General features: G+C 34.8%; 1 non-coding gene across 1 annotated transcript; it reads left to right on the top strand.

Annotated features, from left to right (window-relative positions):
• Window positions 1-6,664: 6,664 nt before the first annotated feature.
• Window positions 6,665-6,764, top strand: LOC126016735 (small nucleolar RNA U13). Its single transcript, XR_007498487.1, has one exon. It is a non-coding gene; the product is annotated as a small nucleolar RNA U13 (small nucleolar RNA).
• Window positions 6,765-23,285: the final 16,521 nt, after the last annotated feature.

Genomic DNA, 23,285 nt, shown 5'->3' with positions numbered 1-23,285 from the left:
GACTAACATGCCTAATTTGTGTATGTAGTTTAAGTTTGACAAGCCAGTCAAGTAATTCACTCCTCTTATGGAAACTCTATGTATTGCCCTCTTATATACTTCCACACTTTTAAGAGCCTTGCTGTATAACTATTCACATCTGAGTTAAGCATTCCTGCTCACACATTTGTCTTGAATTAACTTATTTAGACCAATCTATTTAATAAGTAAGATTATGTCTAATTGACAGACTATCATTTTAAAGAGTGATATTTAATACTATAAATATAAATGTAGTCAATCACACAAATAAAGATCACTAAAATTCATAATTTGAAAGCTTTTGAATGGATTTAAGTTATAATTTAATTAAATTCAGATTAAGTGGAGTATCAAGTGTATAGTTAAAAGAGAAGGTAAACATGTTTTATTTTAAAAGTTACTACATAAGGGGCTGGAACTGTGACACAAATGGTAGCCTAGAACGGACCACAGACCACGATTCCCTGGCAACCCAAATGATTCCCAAACCAGGGGTGATTTCTGAGCAGATAGCCAGTAGTAACCCCTGAGTATCACCGAGTGTAGCTCAAAAACCTATAAAAACAAAAAGTTTCTGCATAAATGTAAATTGTTATCTGTGTAACTTGCATTGATCATTAAACCAAAAGCATAACAATTATACAAATTAAAACAACTTAACATTTAGAGAAATAACTACTCTGAGAACTATCATAACTATATCAGTGAGTGAGAGATGTAGAAAATCTGTCTCAAATACAGGTGTGGGGTGAGGGAGGGAAGAGATGGGGACATTGGTGATGGGAAGGTTGCACAGGTGAAGAGGGGTCTTCTTGTTATGACTGAAAACTACTACAATTATTTTTGTAATCACAGTATTTAAATAAATTATTTAATTAAAAAAAAATAAAAATAAATAGAAGTGGACACAAGGAAATGGAGACACATAAAAAACATTTTTAAATGTTGAATTACTTGATAATTTAAATAGAAAAGAATAAATAGAAACACAAAAAACATCTCAACATGTGAAACTACATATTACTATTGCATTAAATGATTATAGACAAAACAATTCAATTAAAAGGCAGAGACTAACAGAAGATAAGTCAATACCTAACTATATTCATTCTAAAAATGACATCATAGATTAGAAGCTTTTTAGAAAAAAATTACTTTCAAAAATATTTTGATAGTAAATTGACATAAAAGATAGAATACATTTTTATGAATGTAAGTATAAACTTGGCTTTTCCATTTTAATAAGGAATGACATATATATCTAGACAAAGATAATAAATTGAGCATAAGACACTCATGTCAATAAATAAATCAATTCATCACAAAGACATAAAAATCATGTATATCCATGTGACTAATTACAGAATTTCAATGGATGCACAAATTATCAACAGAATTAAAAGGGAAGATAGACAATACTATAATCATTTTTAGAGATTATAAATGAATCTGTCAGAAACTGAGAACAAAATGTCACTAGATATATAAATGATTTTAAAAACACAACACAATAGACTAATTGGTATTGGCCATATACTGAGGCATAAAACAAATCCATGTATACTTAAAGACTACAAATTATTCAGAGTATGATCAGAGAATATTAGGTCACTAATATCAAATCATTATAGAACATACTCTAAAACATTTTAGAATAAAAATGTTGATACACTATAACACAAAATATAATCATGAGAAATATTTATATCCCATAGAAATATATACTTCAGTATATAAATATCAATATATTAATACAAAAGTTTGAGGTAAACTTATTAGTAGTAAAATGTGACTTTTTAAAAGTATAATCACCAATTAATAAAATTAGCAATGCTTTGTAGTCCAGAATAATACAATGCACTAAGGTACTTAATAATACAATGCACTAAGGTACTTGCATTGACTGAGTCCAATCTCAGTTTGATCTCTGGATTACTATGTTTTACTGAGTCTATTCAGGAGGGATCCCTCATTACAGAGCCAGAACTAAGTCCTAAGGATTCTGGGTGCCTGCCTCACCAAAAAAGAAAAAAGTAAGAAAATGTAACAATTCTTAATATTTATAAAATAATTATAAGTATTTAAATTACATTAAATAATATATAAGTTATAATTACAATTAAAATATTGTTTCAGTACTTAACAAATTTATAAAGGTAGAAGGTAGAGCAAGAGGTATAGTATAGCATAGCAGTTTTTTTATGCATGATACAAATATCTTATCCCAGGCCAGAAAGTTAGTACAACAGGTAGGGTATTTGTCTTGCATACAACAGATCCAGAAACACATACAATCCCAAGAATTTTGCAAGAGTAACCCCTGATTGAAGAGCTAAGTGTAAGCCTTGGGTATTAGTATGGGCTCAAACAAAAGCCCTTTGCTAAGTATGGCAAACAAAATAAAACAAAACAAGGAGTAGAAAGTAAATTGTTTTTCCACTTTCAATAAAATAAAATTAACTGGCATTATAGATCAATATGCAGAGCAATGAGATATACATTTTTAAAAGCTTGATGGATAGCACTGCATTACAAACATGTCTTGAAAAATTATTGAGAAATCACATAGATGTCTTATATTGGATTATAAAATTATAATAAAAAATGCACTTGAAAATTCTCTTGTTGGATATATATTCTAAATAATATATATATTCAAAATTATTCCTGAGCCAAGAAAGAATAATAAGATTAAGATCAGAAGATATGTGCATATAGAGAAATATTTGACTGATAATTTAAATGCCACAAACAATTGTGAGAAGTGTTAAAGCAATTAATAAATCTACATATTTATTTTGTAAGGATAGATTTTAAATGCATTACTAGTATATTGTTAAATGGTAGATTGAACGTTTCACAATCCCCAGAGGGTAAGAGGGAATCTCATGCCCCCTATCCGGTTAGGTCAAGAGACGTTGGTCAGGTAGCAATTCCCCACAGTAAATAACCCACATAGTTAGGAAGGTTTACTAGGCAAGAAACTCACAAAACAAACTGTTCATCCACAAATCAGTCGCTCCACAATATGGAACCATGAGCCAAGATGGCAGCTCACAGCATAGGCCTCCTGAATAGCCTTTACTGAGATCAAAACAAAGCCCTCCCCAGGGGGGTGGACAGGGGAGAGGGACACAGGAGAAGGAGATGGGGAAACAAAACCAAAGAAAACCAATTGCAATTCATATGAGGATTAATTTAAAGGCCTCTAAACACAATACTAAAGGATATAAGTTGAAAAAAATGTTAAGTAAAATAAAAGACAGAAGATTTGTGCTGAAGATGTAGCCCAGTTGTAGAGCACTTTCTTTGCTCTGGGTTCAACTTCTGCACTCAAAAAGGTAAATAGTAGATGGACTTTTAATTTTGTAAAGGTGGAGAGAAAAGAATATGTTAATTCAGGGATATATCTCTTTATGTGGAAATTAAGTTTTAGTCTGAGAGAGAAAATATAAAATTTCCAGTGAGAATCCAAATTAAGATCAACTATACTCTCTGATTGTGGAGTCTCATAAAATGATCAGAGATAATTCTGACAACTTGATAATGCTGATAATTCGGACAATTCTGAGTTCCCTATATAGTGCTGGGATTCGAACACAGGTAAAGGGTGTGCAAGACAACTGTCCTAATCTTTGTTCTATCTCTCAGGTTCTGTTATACTCTTAAAATAAGATGTGGGTTTTGTTCTATATATCCAGGTTTGGGTTAAGTTCTTCTAAATGTTGCTCTTAGAGAGGGTGAGGCACTAGTCCTGTAATAATAAAAAATAACCATGAATATTGGGTTCTGCTCTCTATTAACCTAGGCTATTGGTCCTTTCCAGGAATTTCAGGTCTGGGATTCAAAATAGTTGAAGAGACCACAGATCAACTATGGAGGAAATGAATGGAACATTTTTTTTTTAAGTACTGAAATCAAACAAATGTAAACTCTCACTGACAGTGGCTATTTTCACTCTTTATTCTGGGATTCCTTTGTGCTTTCTCAGAGCCAATTGCTGCAGGGAGACCTATATGACTTTTAGAGCTCATTGAAGGCTCTCAGAAGCCCAGCACAACAAATACCTTAAATATTAATAATGGAAACCATTTCTCTGCTCTACCTTTTCTCTCTGGGTTTATCTTAGTAGGCAGTACATGAATTGCCCTTTCTGTTATCAGTGGCTTTGACTGTTAGCTTTTCTTTTGTTTGTTTGTTTGTTTGTTTAAAGGTCACACCCAGCTATGACCCTGGACTACTCCTGTCTCTGCTCTTAAGAATTCCTCCTGACAATGCTTTGGAGAACTTGAAGATGCTGTAGTTTGAAACCCAGTCTGTCAAATACCCTACCAGTTGTATTGTAGTTCTGACCCTGTTCTCTTTTCTTTGCAATATTGCTATCTTGGTCTCCCTCACACTAAACTACTGTAGTATATCTGCTCATCTCTTTCTCAGTTTTTTTTTTTTTTTTTTTTTTATCAAGATCCATTATTCTTTGTGGCCAGAGACTCTTGGGCAGCCTTTCAATAGTTCTAAGCTGACAGTACTTTGTTAGCTGGGTCTCTCTCAGTTCTGTTAAAGTCCTGAGGAACAATTTTACAGGGAAAGAGGCAGAACCAGCTTGTGCCAAAGCCTCTTTCCCAACAAATGTTCAAATGGTCATGTTTTTCAAGGCTCAAGGACATATTTTGCCTGAATACCATTTTCAGGGTCTTTAAGATTTGTGTTTGTTTTGTTTCAAATCAAATAATTGTTGTCCTAAGTCCCAGGCATTTAGAGCCTCTAGGCCAAAGGCCAAATTGTGATAGTAAGGAAGAAAAGCTTAATAAGTCTTAACAAAATTCTTACACCATATCTCCCCCGCATTTTATTTAATATTTGACTCCTGAACCTAATTTGTCTTTTCTCATTTCAATTCCTTTGAGTTATATTTGCATCTCAGATGGGAATTTCCTTGAGGGCACTAGAATAGTCCCTATTTTAGTTTTAGCCCAAACTCATATGTTTTACCCATTTTCAGCAAGAACTAGAAAAATAATAGAGAAATGCAGTGCCACAGGATTTCATAAGGTGATGTTATTGTAATTTTTTTGGAAGTCAACCTATTTTCTATTTTTTTCAAAAAGCTCGGTATTTGTATCACAGTGGGATAGATTTTATTCCTTTGGACTATTCCATAGCTGGTAACTCCGTAAATTTTGTCTTATTACTGTTTCTTCTTGAAAACAAATTATCATTGTTCTGTAATATCTACCTGCCTGCAATATTCTTAACTCAACAAGAATATCCAACCTCTATTAGAATAAAAAGGTATGATGTCTTGTCTGTTTAACAAAACCCATAGTGGGGCAGTTTGGACAAATCTTTACTAAAAACCCTTCTTTATAAAGATTTCAGATAATTGCATTTCTCTAAGAGATTCACTGGTATTAATTATTCTATAATGTTTTTCTCTCTCTATTTCTCTCTTGTCCTATTTCTATAAATAAAAATGTTTTATTACTTTAAAATGGAATAAAGGTCAGAAGAAATTTAAAAATCTTTTTCTTCTTTCTTTTTTTTTTTTTTTTTTTTTGGTTTTTGGGCCACACCCGTTTGACGCTCAGGGGTTACTCCTGGCTATGTGCTCAGAAATCGCCCCTGGCTTGGGGGGACCATATGGGACGCCGGGGGATCGAACCGCGGTCCGTTCCTTGGCTAGCGCTTGCAAGGCAGACACCTTACCTCCAGCGCCACCTACCCGGCCCCTTCTTTCTTTCTTTTATTTCTCTTTCTTTCTTTTTTTCTTTCTTACTTTCTTTCTTTCTGTTTTTCTTTCCTCTTTCTTTCTTTCTCTTTGTCTTTCTATCTTTCTTCTTTCTCTCTTTTTTCTATTTTTTTCTATTTTTTCTCTTTCTTTCTCTCTTTCTTTCTCTCTTTCTTTCTCTCTTTCTTTCTTTCTTTCTTTCTTTCTTTCTTTCTTTCTTTCTTTCTTTCTTTCTTTCTTTCTTTCTTTCTTTCTTTCTTTCTTTCTTTCTTTCTTCCTTCCTTCCTTCCTTCCTTCCTTCCTTCCTTCCTTCCTTCCTTCCTTCCTTCTTTCTTTCTTTCTTTCTTTCTTTCTTTCTTTCTTTCTTTCTTTCTTTCTTTCTTTCTTTCTTTCTTTCTTTCTTTCTTTCTTTCTTTCTTTCTTTCTTTCTTTCTTTCTTTCCTTCCTTCCTTCCTTCCTTCCTTCCTTCCTTCCTTCCTTCCTTCCTTCCTTCCTTCCTTCCTTCCTTCCTTCCTTCCTTCCTTTCCGTCCTTCCTTTCCTTTCCTCCCTCCCTCCCTCCCTCCTTTCCTTCCTTCCTTCCTTCCTTCCTTCCTTCCTTCCTTCCTTCCTTCCTTCCTTCCTTCCTTCCTTCCTTCCTTCCTTCCTTCCTTCCTTCCTTCCTTCCTTCCTTCCTTCCTTCCTTCCTTCCTTCCTTCCTTCCTTTTCTTTTTTGGTTTTTGGGTGACAACCGATATTCCTCAGGGGTTACTCCTGACACGACGCTCAGAAATCACTCCTGGCAGGCTATGGGGGACTTAGGGGAGCCAGGAATCAAACCCAGATCTGTTCCTGGTCAGCCGCATGCAAGGCAAACACTTTAGCACTGTGCTATTATTGCTTTGGCCCAGTAATTTCTTAATTATAATTAAGTCAGGATACTTTTCCAATTTGTAAGCATGATGATTGAGTGTTCACACTTTTGTGTGATATATGCCTCCATAAACCTAGGATCATCAACATATTACCTGTATGAGTTGAAAACCTTTAAGTCATAAATCAGCATCTGAAATCATTTATAAATATGATAACCCACAAAGACCTTTAAACAGTAGTTGCAGTAGGGGCCGAAGTGGTGGTGCAAGCGGTAGGGCATTTGCTTTACTACAAGCTAATATAGGATGGACTGTGGTTTGATCCCCCAGTGTCCCATATGATCCCATAAGCCAGAAGTGTTTTCTGAGCATATAGCCAGAAGACTTTTCTGAGTGCATAGCCAGAGTAACCCTTGAGTGTCACAGGATGTGCCCTCCCCCCAAAAATAAAACAATAGTTGCAGTACTAAGAATGAATGTGTACATCATTATAGATCATACAATCACTAAAAGAAGTAAAAAATATTATTTATTTATTATTAAATTTATAAGTTATTATAAAATTATCTGGGTATCAGATGTGTTATCAGATGTGTCATTAAAAATCAAGATACTGGGGCCAGAGAGATTGCTCAGTGGCAGGACATTTGCTTTGATGTTACCATACTGGAACCAACCAGTGTTCTATTCCCTCCATCCCATAGGGTCCCCTGAGCCTGACAGGAGCAATTTCTGAGTGCTGATCCAGGAGTAACCCCTGAGTGCCACAGGGTGTTATTTCCCCAAAAACAAGACAAGATACTCTTTATAATATTAATTTTAGCACTAAATATTTAATTCCATTACTCATCCTATAGGTATCCTATAGTCTAATTTGTCAGCCATTTTCTAATTTCCCCTTTCTTAACCACTAATTGGGTTGATTCTCCAGGTTTTTTTTCTCTTATGTTTATTTTCTCTATGTACCACATACAAGCAAAACAATCCAATTATTTAGATTGCTGTATGATAAAATAATCCAATTATTGTTATCCAATAAATTTCATTATGTATACATACATATAGATTTACTTAAAATTATTTTGTTTGTTAAATAGAATGAGACAATAAAGGTAATGGAATTTCTATGTATATATAAATATATATATATACACATATTTAAATTTATTTATTTATTTTTGAATGAAACCCAGTAGTACTCATTTATTTTAACTAGTTTAGCACTAAGGAGTGACTCTTGGTGGTGCTTGAGAAACCATAAGGAGTGATGATGATCTGTACATAATTGGCTGTGTGCAAGACATGAACCTTAATTCCTTTATTCTTTTCAATCCATCTATTTCTAATTTTGAAAAAATCCACATTTTGCTTGTATAGTGGTTATTATTAGTGATATTTTACAAATTATTTTAATTGCATTATACCCCAGAGAAGACTTACTTCTATAAGTAATTTCTTTTTTTTTTCTTTTCTGTACTCTTTCTTAAAAAATTTTTTTTTACCACACTTAAGCTAAGCTCAAGGCTTTCTCTTGACTCTGCTCATTGATAACTCCAATGTGGTGCCAGATAGGGAAGCCAGGCTAGCTGCATGTAAAGCAAGTGCTTTCTATTTCTGAGGTAAAAAGAAAATAAAATAAGATGCAGTATAACAATTTCATTATCCAAGAGAGCACCTACCTGCTGGTTCATACTTAAAACATAAAGTAATGTTTAAGTAGACAAAAACAACCAGGTTTATAGTATACAGAAAATACACTACTAGAAGCACATGATAAAAAGGTGTAGTCAATTTTAATACTTAACCTGTATCAATAAGACAAAAAAAGATAAAATATTAAAACTAGCTTTCCTCATGCCCATGACCTCTGATCTACTTCTCCTCAACTCTTAAATACTTTCATAAAAAACTCATTCTTTGTTTTGTGTTTTTTTTATTTTTCACATAACCCTTTTTTTTTATCAAAAACATGATTAACTCTTGCCCCATTTTCTCAAATAAACTAAAATTTAATGAACTCCAATATAACTATTTAAAAAATTGAAATATTTATATAGAAAGTTAATATAAAAGAAGTCTCTTATAATAATGTCTGTCAAAGTTTTTAGTTCTACATGAGCAATAACTCATCGAAGGTTCTTGGTTTTGAGTATATTTGGGGGGGGGTTTGGGTTACACCTGGCAGCACTCAAGGGTTACTTCTGAGTTTGTGCTCAGAGATTCAGTTAATTCTGAATCTGTGCTCAGAGATCCTCCCCTGGCAGGCTCAGGGGAGCATATGAGATAGCTGGAATAAAACCCAGGTTCATTCTGGGTAGTCTGCATTCAGGGCAAAATTGCCCTGCCACTATGTTATCACTCAAGCCCCAGTTCTTGTTCTTGTATTAAATAAATAAAGAGAAAAAATTAGACTGCAGGGAGCGATTTCTGAGCGTAGAGCCAGGAGGAAACCCTGAGTGCTGTCGGGTGTGACCCAAAACCCCAAAGCAAACAAACACAAAAACATTTTCTCTCTCATTATTAATTGGGAATTTATTTGTTCATTTATTTATATTTCCTCTTTCTCACATACACAATGTATAGAACTTACACATTGCAAGTTATATTTTTCTTAAATAATAGTTTGTTATTTTTGTCTTGTTTTGTTATGCATGCAGACAATGAAGCAGCAAGTAGTTTCTGCTCATGTACTTATTTTTTTACTTTTATTATTGTGAAAAGTCATGGAAAATTCTAAAATCTTCATGTGGGAAGTGTAGATAAATGATGGTCACAATTTTGTCTTCTTCATTACATTGCAATGAGCAGGTACACTATAATCCTTAGAAAATGCAAATATAAAGGTGGAACAGAGATTTTTCTAAAAATGTTAGAACATCTTTGCACTTATACGGATCTTACACAAATGTGACCAAGGTGTAGACTATTGAATTCTAAACTTCGACCATGTACCAACATGAAAACCAAAACAACTTAGAAAAGAATTTTTTATAGTTCACTTCACACCACATTCAAAAATGTATAAATATATTAGTAATATTTTGTTTTGTTTTGTTTTTTAGGCCACACCTGGAGGCACTCAGGGGTTACTCCTGGCTCTGAGCTCAGAAATTGTTCCTGGTAGGCTCAGGTGAACCATATGGGATGCTGGGAATCGAATTCACATCCATCCTAAGTTGACTGCATATAAGGGAAACACTCTACCACTGTGCTATCTCTTTGGCCCAATATTACTTATTATCTGATTAATCTTATTTGTTATTATTATTGTTTAAAATTTACTCACATGTGATATGGCTCAGTTTTCAAAAAGTTAATAATATAAAATAAATAAAACACATTCACCAAAGATAAAAACAAATTCAACCACGAATTCAACTCCAATCTCAAGTAAAAACAATTGTTTGTAAGCGATAGGACCACATTGGAGCATGAAGAAGGGACAATGGCATTTATTTAACTTGTAGGTGGTGACCTGGATTCAATCCTGGCATTCTAATAATCTCTAAAGCATTGCCAAGAGTGATTCCTAAATGCAGAGCCAGGAGTCACTCTTAAGCATCATCAAATAAAAAAATAAATAGAACCAAGTCAAAAGAATCCTTGAAAATAAAAGGCATATTAAAATATTCTTTTCAAAAACCTTTTAATCAGCTTCACATCTTATTCTCAATAGAAACTGAAAATTTACTGGTGCTCTATAGGATGTTATATAATGTATCCATTCTTTCTCTGACTTCATTTGTTTGTAACCAATACTGTATTTTTTAATTAAGGGGTTAAAAGCAATAGTAAAAATGGAGTAATAATTAAGATTAATTGGATTAAGATCCAATATTTGATAAACACAAATTAAATTATCTCAGATCTATTTAATTTAACTTCCTCTATATGATTTAATTGTGACTCTGTGCATAAAGATGTAAAACATTTTTTTATTTTTTACATTACTAGATGTTGGTCAAAATATTAAGGAGTTTAATTTAAATATGCCTGAAAGTGTATGAATATTTGCTTATGTAAATGGTTGATAATATTTAACTAAATAATGAAAGAAACAATATAAAAATTATATTTATATATTTATAAATAAATTCCACAGTTTATTTTCAGAAATATCTCTGATTATGGTACTTTTAATAAATATTTTCATATAAAGTAATTTGTTGACTGGAATAACAAATTTTATCTCTTTTTATTTGTTCAGATTTGTTCTGTTAACACAATAGCACTGGGAATAGTTTTTCAAGAAGTATTTACACTGAACAATGAATCCTCAGTTTTAAAGACTAAACATTACAGTAGTTTAATGTTAATTATTAATTAGTAAATATTGCAATTATTTCAGTGATATGTATTTTTTTCTTTTCTAGTTATTTTAAAAGTAGTATGCAAAAAATAAAATAAATAAAATGAAAGTAGTATGCAGATCTATGAGGAGATTATTAACTAAACATTTTTTACATCTTTCTATTGAATTGAATTAAATGAAATAAATAACGAATTGAATGAAATAAATAGAAATTCTTTCCACAAATACAATTCAAAGTGATCGTGTTGATGGTAATACATTTTGATTATTTTTTACTTTTTCAATTATATTATGTATTCATTATTCTTTGTTATTTGAAACTAGAAATAATAAAGTAAAACATTGTTGGTGATTATTTTAGTTACCACAATATTTTTAGTATAGTACCTTGTACATATCAGGATTAATTGGTTAATAACAATAATTTTAATAAAAACAATAAGCTGAGAATTGGTAGAAGTGATTTGCATAATGGGTTTTCCACTTATGTGTTTCGTGTCTTTGAAAAACTAAACATAATATATTTTGAATCTCTTTTAGACATCTGTGAATTAAGAATGCTAATCTCGGGTCTGGGCAATTCAGGTAGACTAAGCCAGTCCTAGGCCCCTGCTCAGGATGTCACTACCATTTGAATCTATTGCCATCTGGGAGCAACACTCTTCTGCTGGGCTGGGATACCTACTGCCAGGACCTCAGCCCCAGAACCTTCACTGGCTGATGGGGAACTCAGACCACTCCAGCTCTCTAGGAGCAGAAAGATGGTCCCAAAATGGGAGTCAGGAAAGGGAACTCTGGTCAGTAACCTCGCCCACCAGGCAGGTTCAGGCAATTCAGGTAGACTAAATCGGCCTTGACCCAGGTTCCAAGTGTCACTACCATTTGAATCAATTGCCATCTGGGAGCCATGTGCTTCTGCTGGGCTGGGATACCTGCTACCACGACTCCAGCCCCAGAGCCTTCATAGGCCTTATGAAAGAGATTTTCCCTCCTCCTCATCAGCTCTTTTCACCCAAAAAGCACGACAACTCTTCTTAGTCTACCATGATACCATAATGCTCATAATTATGCCTCTAGAAAAGAAATTGTGATTTGCATGACCCACTGGATAATAATACATGGTATATACTTTCTATACAGTGCTCATTACCAATCACATATTTTCTCGAATGCTCTATTTCCAATCTATTCCAGGCAGCCTTTCCCCAGTAAAGTCAAATCTACCTTCACAAAACAGGACCAGAAAATGAAAATCCTTTTCTTGTTTTAACCATTTCTTCTCTCTCTCTCTCTCTCTCTCTCTCTCTCTCTCTCTCTCTCTCTCTCTCTCTCTCTCTCTCTCTCTCTCTCTTTCTCTCTCTCTCTCACTCTTTCTCTCTCTCCCTTTCTCTCTCTCTTTTCTCTCTTTCTCTCTCTCTCCCTCTCTTTTTAGTTTTATGTCCAATTTCACCTGGGCCTGCTTTTTAACTGTAACCCATCATCAATTGCATGAGTATATATGTCTATTGTACTAATGGCTGTCTCATGTTTGTCTATAATATCAATATGGCGCTTGGTTAGTGTGACTTGAAATTCGTGATATCCATGATTGCTCTTAAGAATGCTACACAAGTGGAAAGCCTGTCTCGAGTACAGGTGTAGGGGGGTGGGGAGGAGGGAGATCTGGGAAATTGGTGGTGGGAATGTTGCACCGGTGAAGGGGGGTGCTCTTTACATGACTGTAATCATACAACTATAATCATGTTTGTAATCACGGTGTTTAAATAAAGATAAAGAAAAAAAAAGAATGCTACACATAGAACCTAAGCTAAGCCTTTCTTCAATCTATTTTACCCTTACCAAATTTATTGGCCTAAAGGGGAAAACGGGGGCAGGGAGGATAAAAACCTTTTGCAGCAGATTTGCCAGCTATACCTTTATTTTTCCTTTTTCCTCCTTCTCTTCAAATGTTCTATCCATATCACCTAGGAAATCTTTAGAAATGTAATCCAAGAACATATCTGGCTGCTGATATAGGCGCACAAGTGTCTGTGTAGGCCATGTTATTGTCAGTTAATTTCTTCTATAAGAGATATAATGTCTATGTAGTACAGAGCTGTCCCCTCTATCATAGATAACATTTCCTCACCCCCATTTTATTGCCTAACACTTTACAAACCCTCTTCGAGCCCTTCATGCTATTTCTACATATTTAACCTATTTTTTTTACTCAGTCCTTAACTTTTCACAAAGAAGAATATTCTTCCCAGCCCAGCCAGATGCCAACCAGCTCCCAAAGTGAAAAGACAGATTCTCAGCATGAGAAGTAACCGACAGTCTACTGCTACTGATTTGCTCTTGGTGACCCCACTGTTTTTTAGACCAAAGTTGTTTATTTCCAATGTCTTCCATATTTTGCTGTGCCTATACAAATGACAACTGTCACACGCATACATCTTTTTTTAGTGTATTGCCCATCTCTGGAGAAAAAAATGGGAGCATGTTAAGCCTTCATATATTGAATTAATTAATTAATTGGTGATACAATAATTTTCACAAATACAACTGCTAATGAACTCTCTCCCTTTCTCTTTTCATTTCTTTAATTCTGTAAGCTCTTTCTATTTCTTAATAACTTTGCTTTCTATCATCCTGAAACAAATATATTATGATCAGTTATGTCAACAATGTGATACACTTTCTCTAAATAAATAATTAAAAAAGAATGCTTCTCTCTAACTCATTTTTATAGTAAATTGATATAGTTTTTGATTAAGTTATAAAAACAGTATTTACAAGAGAGATTGTATAGGATATATATATCTATATCTATATATCTATAGATATATAGCATTTCTGGAATATCCCAGAGTGTCTCCTGTTGGACTGGGAAGCATTACACTGGACCATTTGCACAGTTGGCTCAGTGGGAGGTCCTCTGATCTTTCTGAGTATCACTTGGGAGATTTATCAGCCAAAAATAAATCACTAATTCTAAAATAGTTACAGACATGTAATAAATACCAATAATACAAAGATTTTAGGACAATATACATTGTGACATGATCACCCTATTTATTTTTAAAGCAAATTATCTTATGTCAGTCCATTCATTCTTTTTTGTTTGTTAACTTATTTATTTGTTCTTTGGGTAATACCCTGTGGCACTTAGGGGTTACTCCTGGATTTGTTCTCAGGAATCACTCCTGGAAGACTTGGCATACCATATGTGATGCTGGGGATTAACTCTGGGTTGGTCACATGCAAGGCAAACACTCTACCATTGTGCAATCGCTCTCACTCCTAGTTCTTTCATTCTCTCCTAAGTCTTAGACAATTTATGTTAGGTATTTTTTAAGTTACTGTAAAATAAATATCCACGAGTTGTGAGATCACCCCAGGCACTATATTTCTAAACCTCATGCAGATGGGTCTGAAGAAGCATAGTAACCACAAAGAAATAATACACCAATTTCGTCAAAAATTCAAGGAACCAGTGGTTTTTAAGAGTAGAATATCATGGCTTCTTTCTCATAGTGTCTCACAGTGCCAAGCCAAAACTGACTTTTTTTAAAAAAATTATACCAAAACCCATCCATCAGGAGGGAGAATGTAAATTGAAATAAAAGTACATATCCAGTGGGCTTTTACTTATCAAATTAAAATATTTAAGGAAGGCTTTAAGAAAGTTGGGGGAATTTCTTTGTTTGGGATTGATAGCCGGGTGTCATCTTACAGTCATACACATGCATTAATGCACCTAAATATGACATCAAATTACAATTTATTAATTGTTTGATGTTATATGAGGTCCTTTAAGATAATTCACCAAAAAAAAAACAGGTAGTTACAAATATTTATCAAATGTTATTTTAACAGAAAGGAAAATAAAACTTTCTGGTAACTTTCTAAGGGTATAATACAAATATTTGATCCAACCATATTACATAGGAATTAAGGCACTTTGACTTGCATGTGACTGAACCTGTTAAATCCTTAGAACATCTCCTGAGTAACCCCTGAACAAAGTTGGAATAACACCTAAAAACAGCCAGATATGGCCCAACTCCCCAAAACTTTCTCTCCCATAAATTTTAAAGAAAATAGTTTTTGTTCTGACATAATATTTAAGTACTATCTCTTTTTACATTTTACTTCATTATCCTAGACCTCAATTTCAGCACCTGTAAATATACATGGAGATTAATTTCAGAATTGCCTCCTTAAAGAGTTGTGGAGATGATCAGATGAGATAATTAATACACAACTGTGAACTTCAAATATATAGCACAGTATTATGAGAGTGAACCATGCTGAGCTGTTATAGGAACAAAGCTAATAACCAACAAAACAAATACTTAGAAAACTTCTTTGATAGAAAATGTAGTTAGGTGTACATCTGGTAGCCAGATGAGACCTAAGTAGAATTACAAACATTGAACATGTTATTAATTTATTTTTTAGTATTAGGAATACCCAAGACAGTATAATAGGTAAAATCTGCTACTGACATCGTATTTTGTGTCAAATATAGCAATTTGTATAGGACAGAAAGTTACTAAGCTTTAATATCTAGGTCCCTCTTGTGGTGATATATAAAAGGTCATATATCTTAGTGACTATCTAGGCATTTTGATTATGAATGCTAAAGCACTTATCTTTTCAAAGTGAAATAGTCAGAAATATGGGTGCTAATTTTTGAGGGAGATAGAAAATAGTTTAATATGTTTCTCTGTGCATAGTTCCAGTCATTGCACAATTGGTGAAATACACATAATTTTTCTCATAAAATTACTATAAATAAAGGAATATGACACTACTAGAGTTGATTACAAAGTTGTTAATAAGAACTTTGCTGGAAAATAATAACATATTTGACATAATTTTGTAATATAACTTCCTGTGTTCCAATATGAGTCATCTTTAGAAGGCAACTTTCAAAAACAGGGTCAGAGGGTGTAGAAATTCCCAGTAAATAACCCAAATGTTAATATTCAGTTACATACAATTATTTATAACTGAATTAATGAAGGTCATTCTATTGCATGCCATAGATCAAAGATAAGTATATTCATAAATTCAAAGTATTTGTTGAGAAAGCTGCTTAAGTGCTTAGTTTCAAATATGCAGAGATTTCTAAAATTCAGAAATGCATATACCATTGATACAGCCAATTGAAAAGGAGAAAATTTATTTCATTAAATTTTATTTTAAATGTTTTTCCTGAGAAATACTTAAAATTAGGAGAATAATCACTGTTAAGGCTTCTTTTGTATTTTAGATAGGTACATTATTTATAATTGGCTTTCTTTTTATGATACTTGTTAATGAAGTTTTTCTGATAAATATAATATAGAAAATTAGATCTTTCAGATTTCTATGTTAGAGGTGCAGTGCTTCATTTGTGAAAGGATCAAGGATGTGATTAATGAAAACAACTTAGACTAGGCATGGTAGCTGAAGAAAATAGAAATTATAGAATGCATTGAAGGAGTGATAGTACAGCAGTATACCTCTTTTTTAACTTTATAACTCTTTTTTATTTTTTATTGTGACTGAAGTTCATTACACAAAATTATTTTCAGTACATAGTGACAATGAATGAAGGACATTCCCACCACCAATGTTATCCTCTCTCCACTTTTGTTCCCAGCTTGTCTCCCATATCTCACTCCTTTACACACACACCCCTAGAATACTAGTGTAACTGGTCTCCACTTTACAGCTTGTTGTAGGTTGGGTATCTATTCTGTTTGAATAGTGGTCATTTTTTGTTTACACTACATGTTCATATGACTGGTCCTGGTATCATCCTTATCCCCCCTCAATTTATCAGGCTGAATGATTCAAGTTATGCTATTCTGTTGGAGATAAAAAGGTTAAGGAAAAGAGAAAAAAATTGGTGTCAACTTCTAAAAAAAAGAAGAAAAGAAAAAAATCACCAAATAATATCTACAAGAGTGAAAAAGAAAGAAAAAAATGGCAGAAAAGAGAAGGAATATAATATCAAAAAAACAAAAAAAGTAAACAAAACAAAACCAGAAAATGTGCTGAAGTGGAAGGGTTTGGTGTTACCCCACCTTCTTTTTTTTTTTTTTTTTTGTATAGGCACAGTAAGTATAGGGGAAGGAAGGAAATTCCCATGGCCTAAGAGATTCAGGGTTTCTCCACTCTTGAAGCATATTGTCATGGGAACAACCACTGGCTCCATACCTTCTCATTGCCATATCCCAGGGTTTTTTTTTTTTTTTGTGTGTGTGTGTGTGTGTGTGTGTGTGTGTGTGTGTGTGTGTGTGTGTGTGGTGTCAGGAACCTTTTCTCTTGATTGTGGATGAGAAAATCAGGCCACTGTAGCAAGCAATCTTGGTATTTGTGCAGGTCCTAGGATAAGGCCTAGGATAGAGTCTTTAAGGTTCTAGAGGTTCTGTTCCAACATAGTTGGTGTGTTCAGTTTTTGCTATCATGTGCTCCATGTTTTTGCTCATTCCCTAAGCCAAAGTCTAGGAAATTATGGTTCCAAAGGTCAGTCTCTGTTGTCAAAATTGTGCCTCTGTACTAAGAAATCTTGATTTTTGTAAGAGACCTGAGCTATAACCTAGGGTAGGGTTTTCCTTAATGGTTTCAAGGTAAGTTCTGCCCAGTCATGATTGTCAAAGTCAGTTCTCTGTAGTTAGTGCTCTTATTTTTCATAGTTCAAAGGACAATATATCTTCTGATTACCACTTAGTGTTAGGTGATGTGACAGGTCTTAGGTCAAGTTGCCATTTCCTCGCTGTTCTCGTTGTCATATTAACACTGGCACAAGTATATCTCCCAATGGAGCTTAGTTCCTGGTGGTGTTGCAGGGAGTTGTTTCAGTTCTATGTCTGGGATCTGGGATTTGAGAATGAACTAGCACTGTCCAATCTCGTGGAGACTGAGTTGTATCCACATGACATATGTCCAGGATGGGAGGCACCCTTGTATAAAAAGTGTGAGTTCTTATCCTTAGAAGATAAGATCTTGTGTCTGAGACCATGATTTCCCCTTATTTACTGTGCCTGTACAAAAACGTATGGTGCTATTCCGGGTAAGGATGACAGGCTACACATACAGTATCTGTGGTGTGGTCTGAGCTTTTAACCCAAGCAAGATGTTTTCTTGGTTTTTGTACCAAGTAGCACCAAAACTGGTGAGGATAGAGAAAATATGTATATATAAAAAATAGAACATATAGATAAAACTGAGGTTAAAAAAAGTAAATTGAAAAAAAAAAAAGGAAAAAAGGTATTTGAGAAAAGAAAGTGATAGGGGAGGCTATCTGTATGTTTAGGAATACATATCTTAAGATGCATTATTATGAAGGTATTAAGCTTACGTAGGCAATTTAGGCCTCTCAATTAGGTCTTCTGAGATATACTTGTGGGGAGTGAAGGCCAAGGCAGTTTTTCGTATAGCAGGTTTTTGTCTAGAGATACAATTTGCGGCATTTCAGAGTCCTGTATTGTCCTTGAGCTAGGGGTTTTGCTGCAGCTGAATCCGGTATCATGCAACAGTTCACGATTTTATGGGGGTGAGAGGGGTCACAAGCTTGAGTCAGCAGGCATGTTGGTTGTAGTTTCTTGCTGGGACACAAGATGGGGGATCAAGAGGTGTCTTTCATTGAGAAGCTGGATGGTGTTCTATTGGGGAAGGAGGTCGGTGCCTAACGAGTTAAGAACTGAGGGTAAAGAAGGTTCAATAAGGGGGAGATAAATCCGGGTTGGGATATGGGGAGCAGAGGGTCTCTGGGTGTGGAAGGGTTATATATATAAGAGAGGCTATATACATTGTATTGATGAATTGTTTAAGGATAAGTCTCGGCAGTCAGAGAGGACAACTGTATAGAAAGTAACTTTCACATAGACACTGATTTCAGAGATCTATTTGAGTGCTATCCTCCATATTTAGGGTATTCCATTTCCTTTCCTATAAATAGTCAAGGATTAGAATATTTTTGGACGATGTTAAAAGGTATTTGCCGCTTTTCAAAATGGTTATCAGTAAGAAAAGACACTCCTGCAGGGGGTCTGCTATGGATGAGAGAATTTTCCTTTGGATAGCTGTCCTGGCCTGTGGGGTCTCTGAGTCCAGCTCTCGCCTCTGCAGTTTGTGAACGAATACATAGGGGAGGGGATTTCCTCCACCCCATCCCATTCCCAAGGGCCCAGGTTACCAGATCTGGAAGTGAAGACCATTCTGGCGTGGGGGAATCTGGCTCCCCAGACTAATTGGCAGTCCGGGGATCTTTGGCTAGCTGTCCAGCCCAGTGCCCACCACATGCCAGTGCAAGAGGGACACAACTCCTGGCCTGTGGGAGCTCTGAGTCCAGCTCTCGCCTCTGCAGTTTGTGAACGAATACATAGGAGAGGGGTTTTCCTCCACCCCATCCCATTCCCAAGGGCCCAGGTTACCAGATCTGGAAGTGAAGACCATTCTGGCGTGGGGGAATCTGGCTCCCCAGACTAATTGGCAGTCCGGGGATCTTTGGCTAGCTGTCCAGCCAAGTGCCCACCACATGCCAGTGCAAGAGGAACACAACTCCTGGCCTGTGGGGTCTCTGAGCCCAGGCTCTCATCTCTGCACTTTGTGAATGAATGCATAGGGGAGGGGTTTTCATCCACCCCATCCCATCCACCAGGGCCCAGGTTACCAGATCTGGACATGAAGACCATTCTGGCGTGGGGGAATCTGCCCCCCCCCGGACTAATTGGCAGTCCGGGGGGTCTTTAGCTAAGCAGTATACATCTTGACTTGTACATAGCTGACCTGGTTTCTATCCCTGGCACCATATGGTTTTGGGGATTGACCAAGAGTGATTCCTGCACAACAGAATAGGGATTAAACACTAGGTATGACACCAAAGGAAAAAAATAAACAAACAGCAATAACAAAAATTAAAATGTATGGCGATCATTTAAAAAGTTTTGTCCTTTGTATCTCTGTTTAAGATTATATTACCTAAAGTTAATTTCTCCCTATTTCCAGTACAACTAGAAAAAAGTAAACCCAATTTCTAGAAGACAAAATTTAAGGGTTTAATAATTCAGTTCATAGTGGCATTATCACCAGGGGAATTTTAGAGACAAAGGGTGAAATTCTACAACGAGCTTCATACCATAATAATAAATTATATAAATCACAATTAAATACTTATTAAGGTAAATTAAATTAAATTTTGAACTATTTTATTTTTTAATCAATCAGCCAAAAAGGTACTATATTTTAATATGATTTTTTGTTATTATTGTTGCTATGCAAATGAGCTTCTAAATAAATATTTCAGATAAGGACAAAGCAAGAACTGGTTGGTTAGGGGCCAGAGCAATAGCACACACAGCATGTAGGGTATTCTTTGTATGTGGCCAACCGGGGTTCAATCCCCAGCTTCCCATATGGTCCCCCAACCTGCTAAGAATTACATCTGAGCATGGAGTCAGGAGTAACTCCTGAGCACTGCTGGGTATGGCCCCTAAATAAAACAACAACAAAAAGAAATGTTGATTTAAATTCTTCCTCTGTTATATTTGCTTTGTCACTATTGAAGCTAAAAAAATCCAACTGTTCAATCATACAATCTTAAAATGGAAGCGAAAATTTAAAGGTGAAAATACTTTCACCATCTATTTCTCTACTTATTTTAATAAAGAACCTCTCCATTTTTAATAAAGCAACATAAATTGTTATTATAAATCATTTTTAAACATATTTGTAAAATAATGCTTAAATGACTGACAGTCCAGTGTAATTAATAAAATATCTCCTTTGGGTTAATGGGTTCAAATAGGTATGGAACATTAGAATCATTATAAAAGTTTGTGTTTTTGATCATGCAATGCAGTGAATGACACTTAAGATCATAATCTTGACATTTGTGTTCCTGTTGCTGAATTGGGAATGAAGACAGGTGCTATAAATTTAGAAATATACAGTAGAACTTGTAAGTAATAAGGCTCTTCTTATTGAGAAAAATTTTGCTGTAGGCCAAAATCCAAGTTACATATGAGCTTAAAAGTAAGGTGATATAAGATGATAACTTTCAGTTTTGGTTTTAGATGATAACTTTTACGTTGAGTAGTACATCAATCTTTTTGCCGTACTTGGCAACTAAAGAAACCTACCTAGATAAATCGATAAGGTCTAAATAATCATAATTCTGACTATACTACCTATGACTATTGAGAAATTAGAGGATTACAGTAAGCGGTTTTTCTCATTACTGACTTCCAAAAAGATTGATATGAAATACTTGCTTGGGAATGTATCATGTATGTAACTTATGTTTGAAGTGAATCATTTGTATTCTATTTTCATAAGAATATTGGGCTGGAGAAACAGTACAGTAGTAACATATTTTTCTTCAATATAGTCAAGCAAGTTTTTATCCCTGGAACCAGAGCACTGCCAGAAATTAGGCCTGAGCAAAATAAGAAGTAACCCCTAAGCATAGCTGGGTATGGTCCAAATATCACCTCTACCCAAAAACCCACCAAAATATATTTTTCTGATAGATTTACCAAAAATTAACTATGGAAGTTGGAGAAATAGAATGACCAGTAGGGCCTTGCATGTGTTCCACCTGGGTTTGATTCCCATCATCCCATACAATCGCCTGACCCACAAGGAATTTCTGAATGCAGAGCCAAGAGTAAATCCCAAGTACCTTTGGGTGTTCAACATCTGTGGCCCAAAATCAAACAAACTAAAAATTAACTATGATTTTTTAGAGCCTGGTAGGGCCTAATGGTAATATTTTTGTAAAGAAATCGAGATGACAATCCTGTCATTTTATAATTATATAATAATTTAATCCACATGATTCATATTAATATTGCCATTTCCTTAAATTTAGGAAACAGACAATTTGGCCAGGAACAACTATATTTTTATTAAATTTATTATCTTTTTGAACATTTCCTGGATAAGTTTTTCTTTTTTTTATTTAATATTTTTTTTTTATTTTGATCATAGTGGCATACATATTGGTGACAATAATACTTTAGGTACATATTTACATAAAATCAGGGGGGATTCCCATCGCCAAATTGTCCTCCCTACACCTCCGTTTCTGTCCTACCTCCCATTTCCTTTTCCCTCACCCCAGGGCGGCTAGAATATGTGGTCCCCTCTGTATCCAACCCACTACTTAGTAGTCTTGCACGTGTTTGGTCTTGATGCCTCCCTTATTTCCCCCTCTAAATGGAGGCAGGACTAGTTAGTTCAAGTTGCGTGGTTTTGTTTGAAAAAGAGAAAAGTAATAAACTGGGGTAAGAATCTAATACCCCGAAAATGGGCGGAGTCCTTCTAAAGGCTCTCATCATCAATTTGGGAGATGGAGAAAAAGAAGGTGAAACACTCCACTAGTACCAAAAGAAGTATCAAATATCCAGTGAGGGCTCCAGCTATATCGATAAGCACCTCAAAGAACAGACAAAACAAACAAACAAACAAACAAACAAAAAACAAAAACAAAAACAAAAACAGACAAACAAAAATCACGCCATGGTCTTGAATTGAGAAACATGGTATAGCACATAACGAAAGAAAAGAAAGGAAGAAAGAAAAAAAATAAGTATAATTGGGGACAACACTTTGAATAATTGCACCCAAACAGAAAAATCGACCAAAATAGATAAATAAATCAAAAATAATAATAACAATAATAAATGAAGGTAATATATATATTTGTAACGGAATGGGGCTTTTGGAAGCACAAAGAAAGACGCTATCCTAGGTGCCACCCTAGGTTCAGTGCAAAGATTAAGATCACCAACCACAGAAGATGGATTAAAATGACACTGAGGTAACAGAACCTCTAGAACCACAAAGAATGACTTCATCATAAGTCCCACCTCAGGATCTGTGCAGATACTGAGACCTCTAAACATAGAGCAGAAGTCTTCCACACACCAAAACAAAACAAAACAAAACAAAAACAAACAACAACAACAACAAAAAACACCATCGGGAAAGTAAAGGATCCTGATCATGAGCAAAGTCTAGAGTTGATCCCATGACAGTATGCTCCAAGGACGGAGAAACCCCATATCTCTTAGGCCAAGTGAATTCCTTTTCGAATGACCCCAATATTTACTGTGCCAGGGCAGGAGGGAAAAAACAAATACAAAAAGCACAAAATCTTGGTTATTTTTTATATAAATATATATATATATTCCTGGATAAGTATTTCTAACAAGAGTAATAGTGTATTCATTTAAACTCACAACATTTTATTGACTATATTGCTTAATAAGAATTTGTAAAACTTTTCCATTACATTTTTTTTTTTTTTTGGTTTTTGGGCCACACCTGGCGGTGCTCAGGGGTTACTCCTGGCTGTCTGCTCAGAAATAGCTCCTGGCAGGCACAGGGGAC

The sequence above is a fragment of the Suncus etruscus genome, chromosome 8, assembly GCF_024139225.1.
Source record: "Suncus etruscus isolate mSunEtr1 chromosome 8, mSunEtr1.pri.cur, whole genome shotgun sequence".
Lineage (NCBI taxonomy): Eukaryota > Metazoa > Chordata > Mammalia > Eulipotyphla > Soricidae > Suncus > Suncus etruscus.
This window is presented reverse-complemented; position numbering and strand designations above follow the sequence as displayed.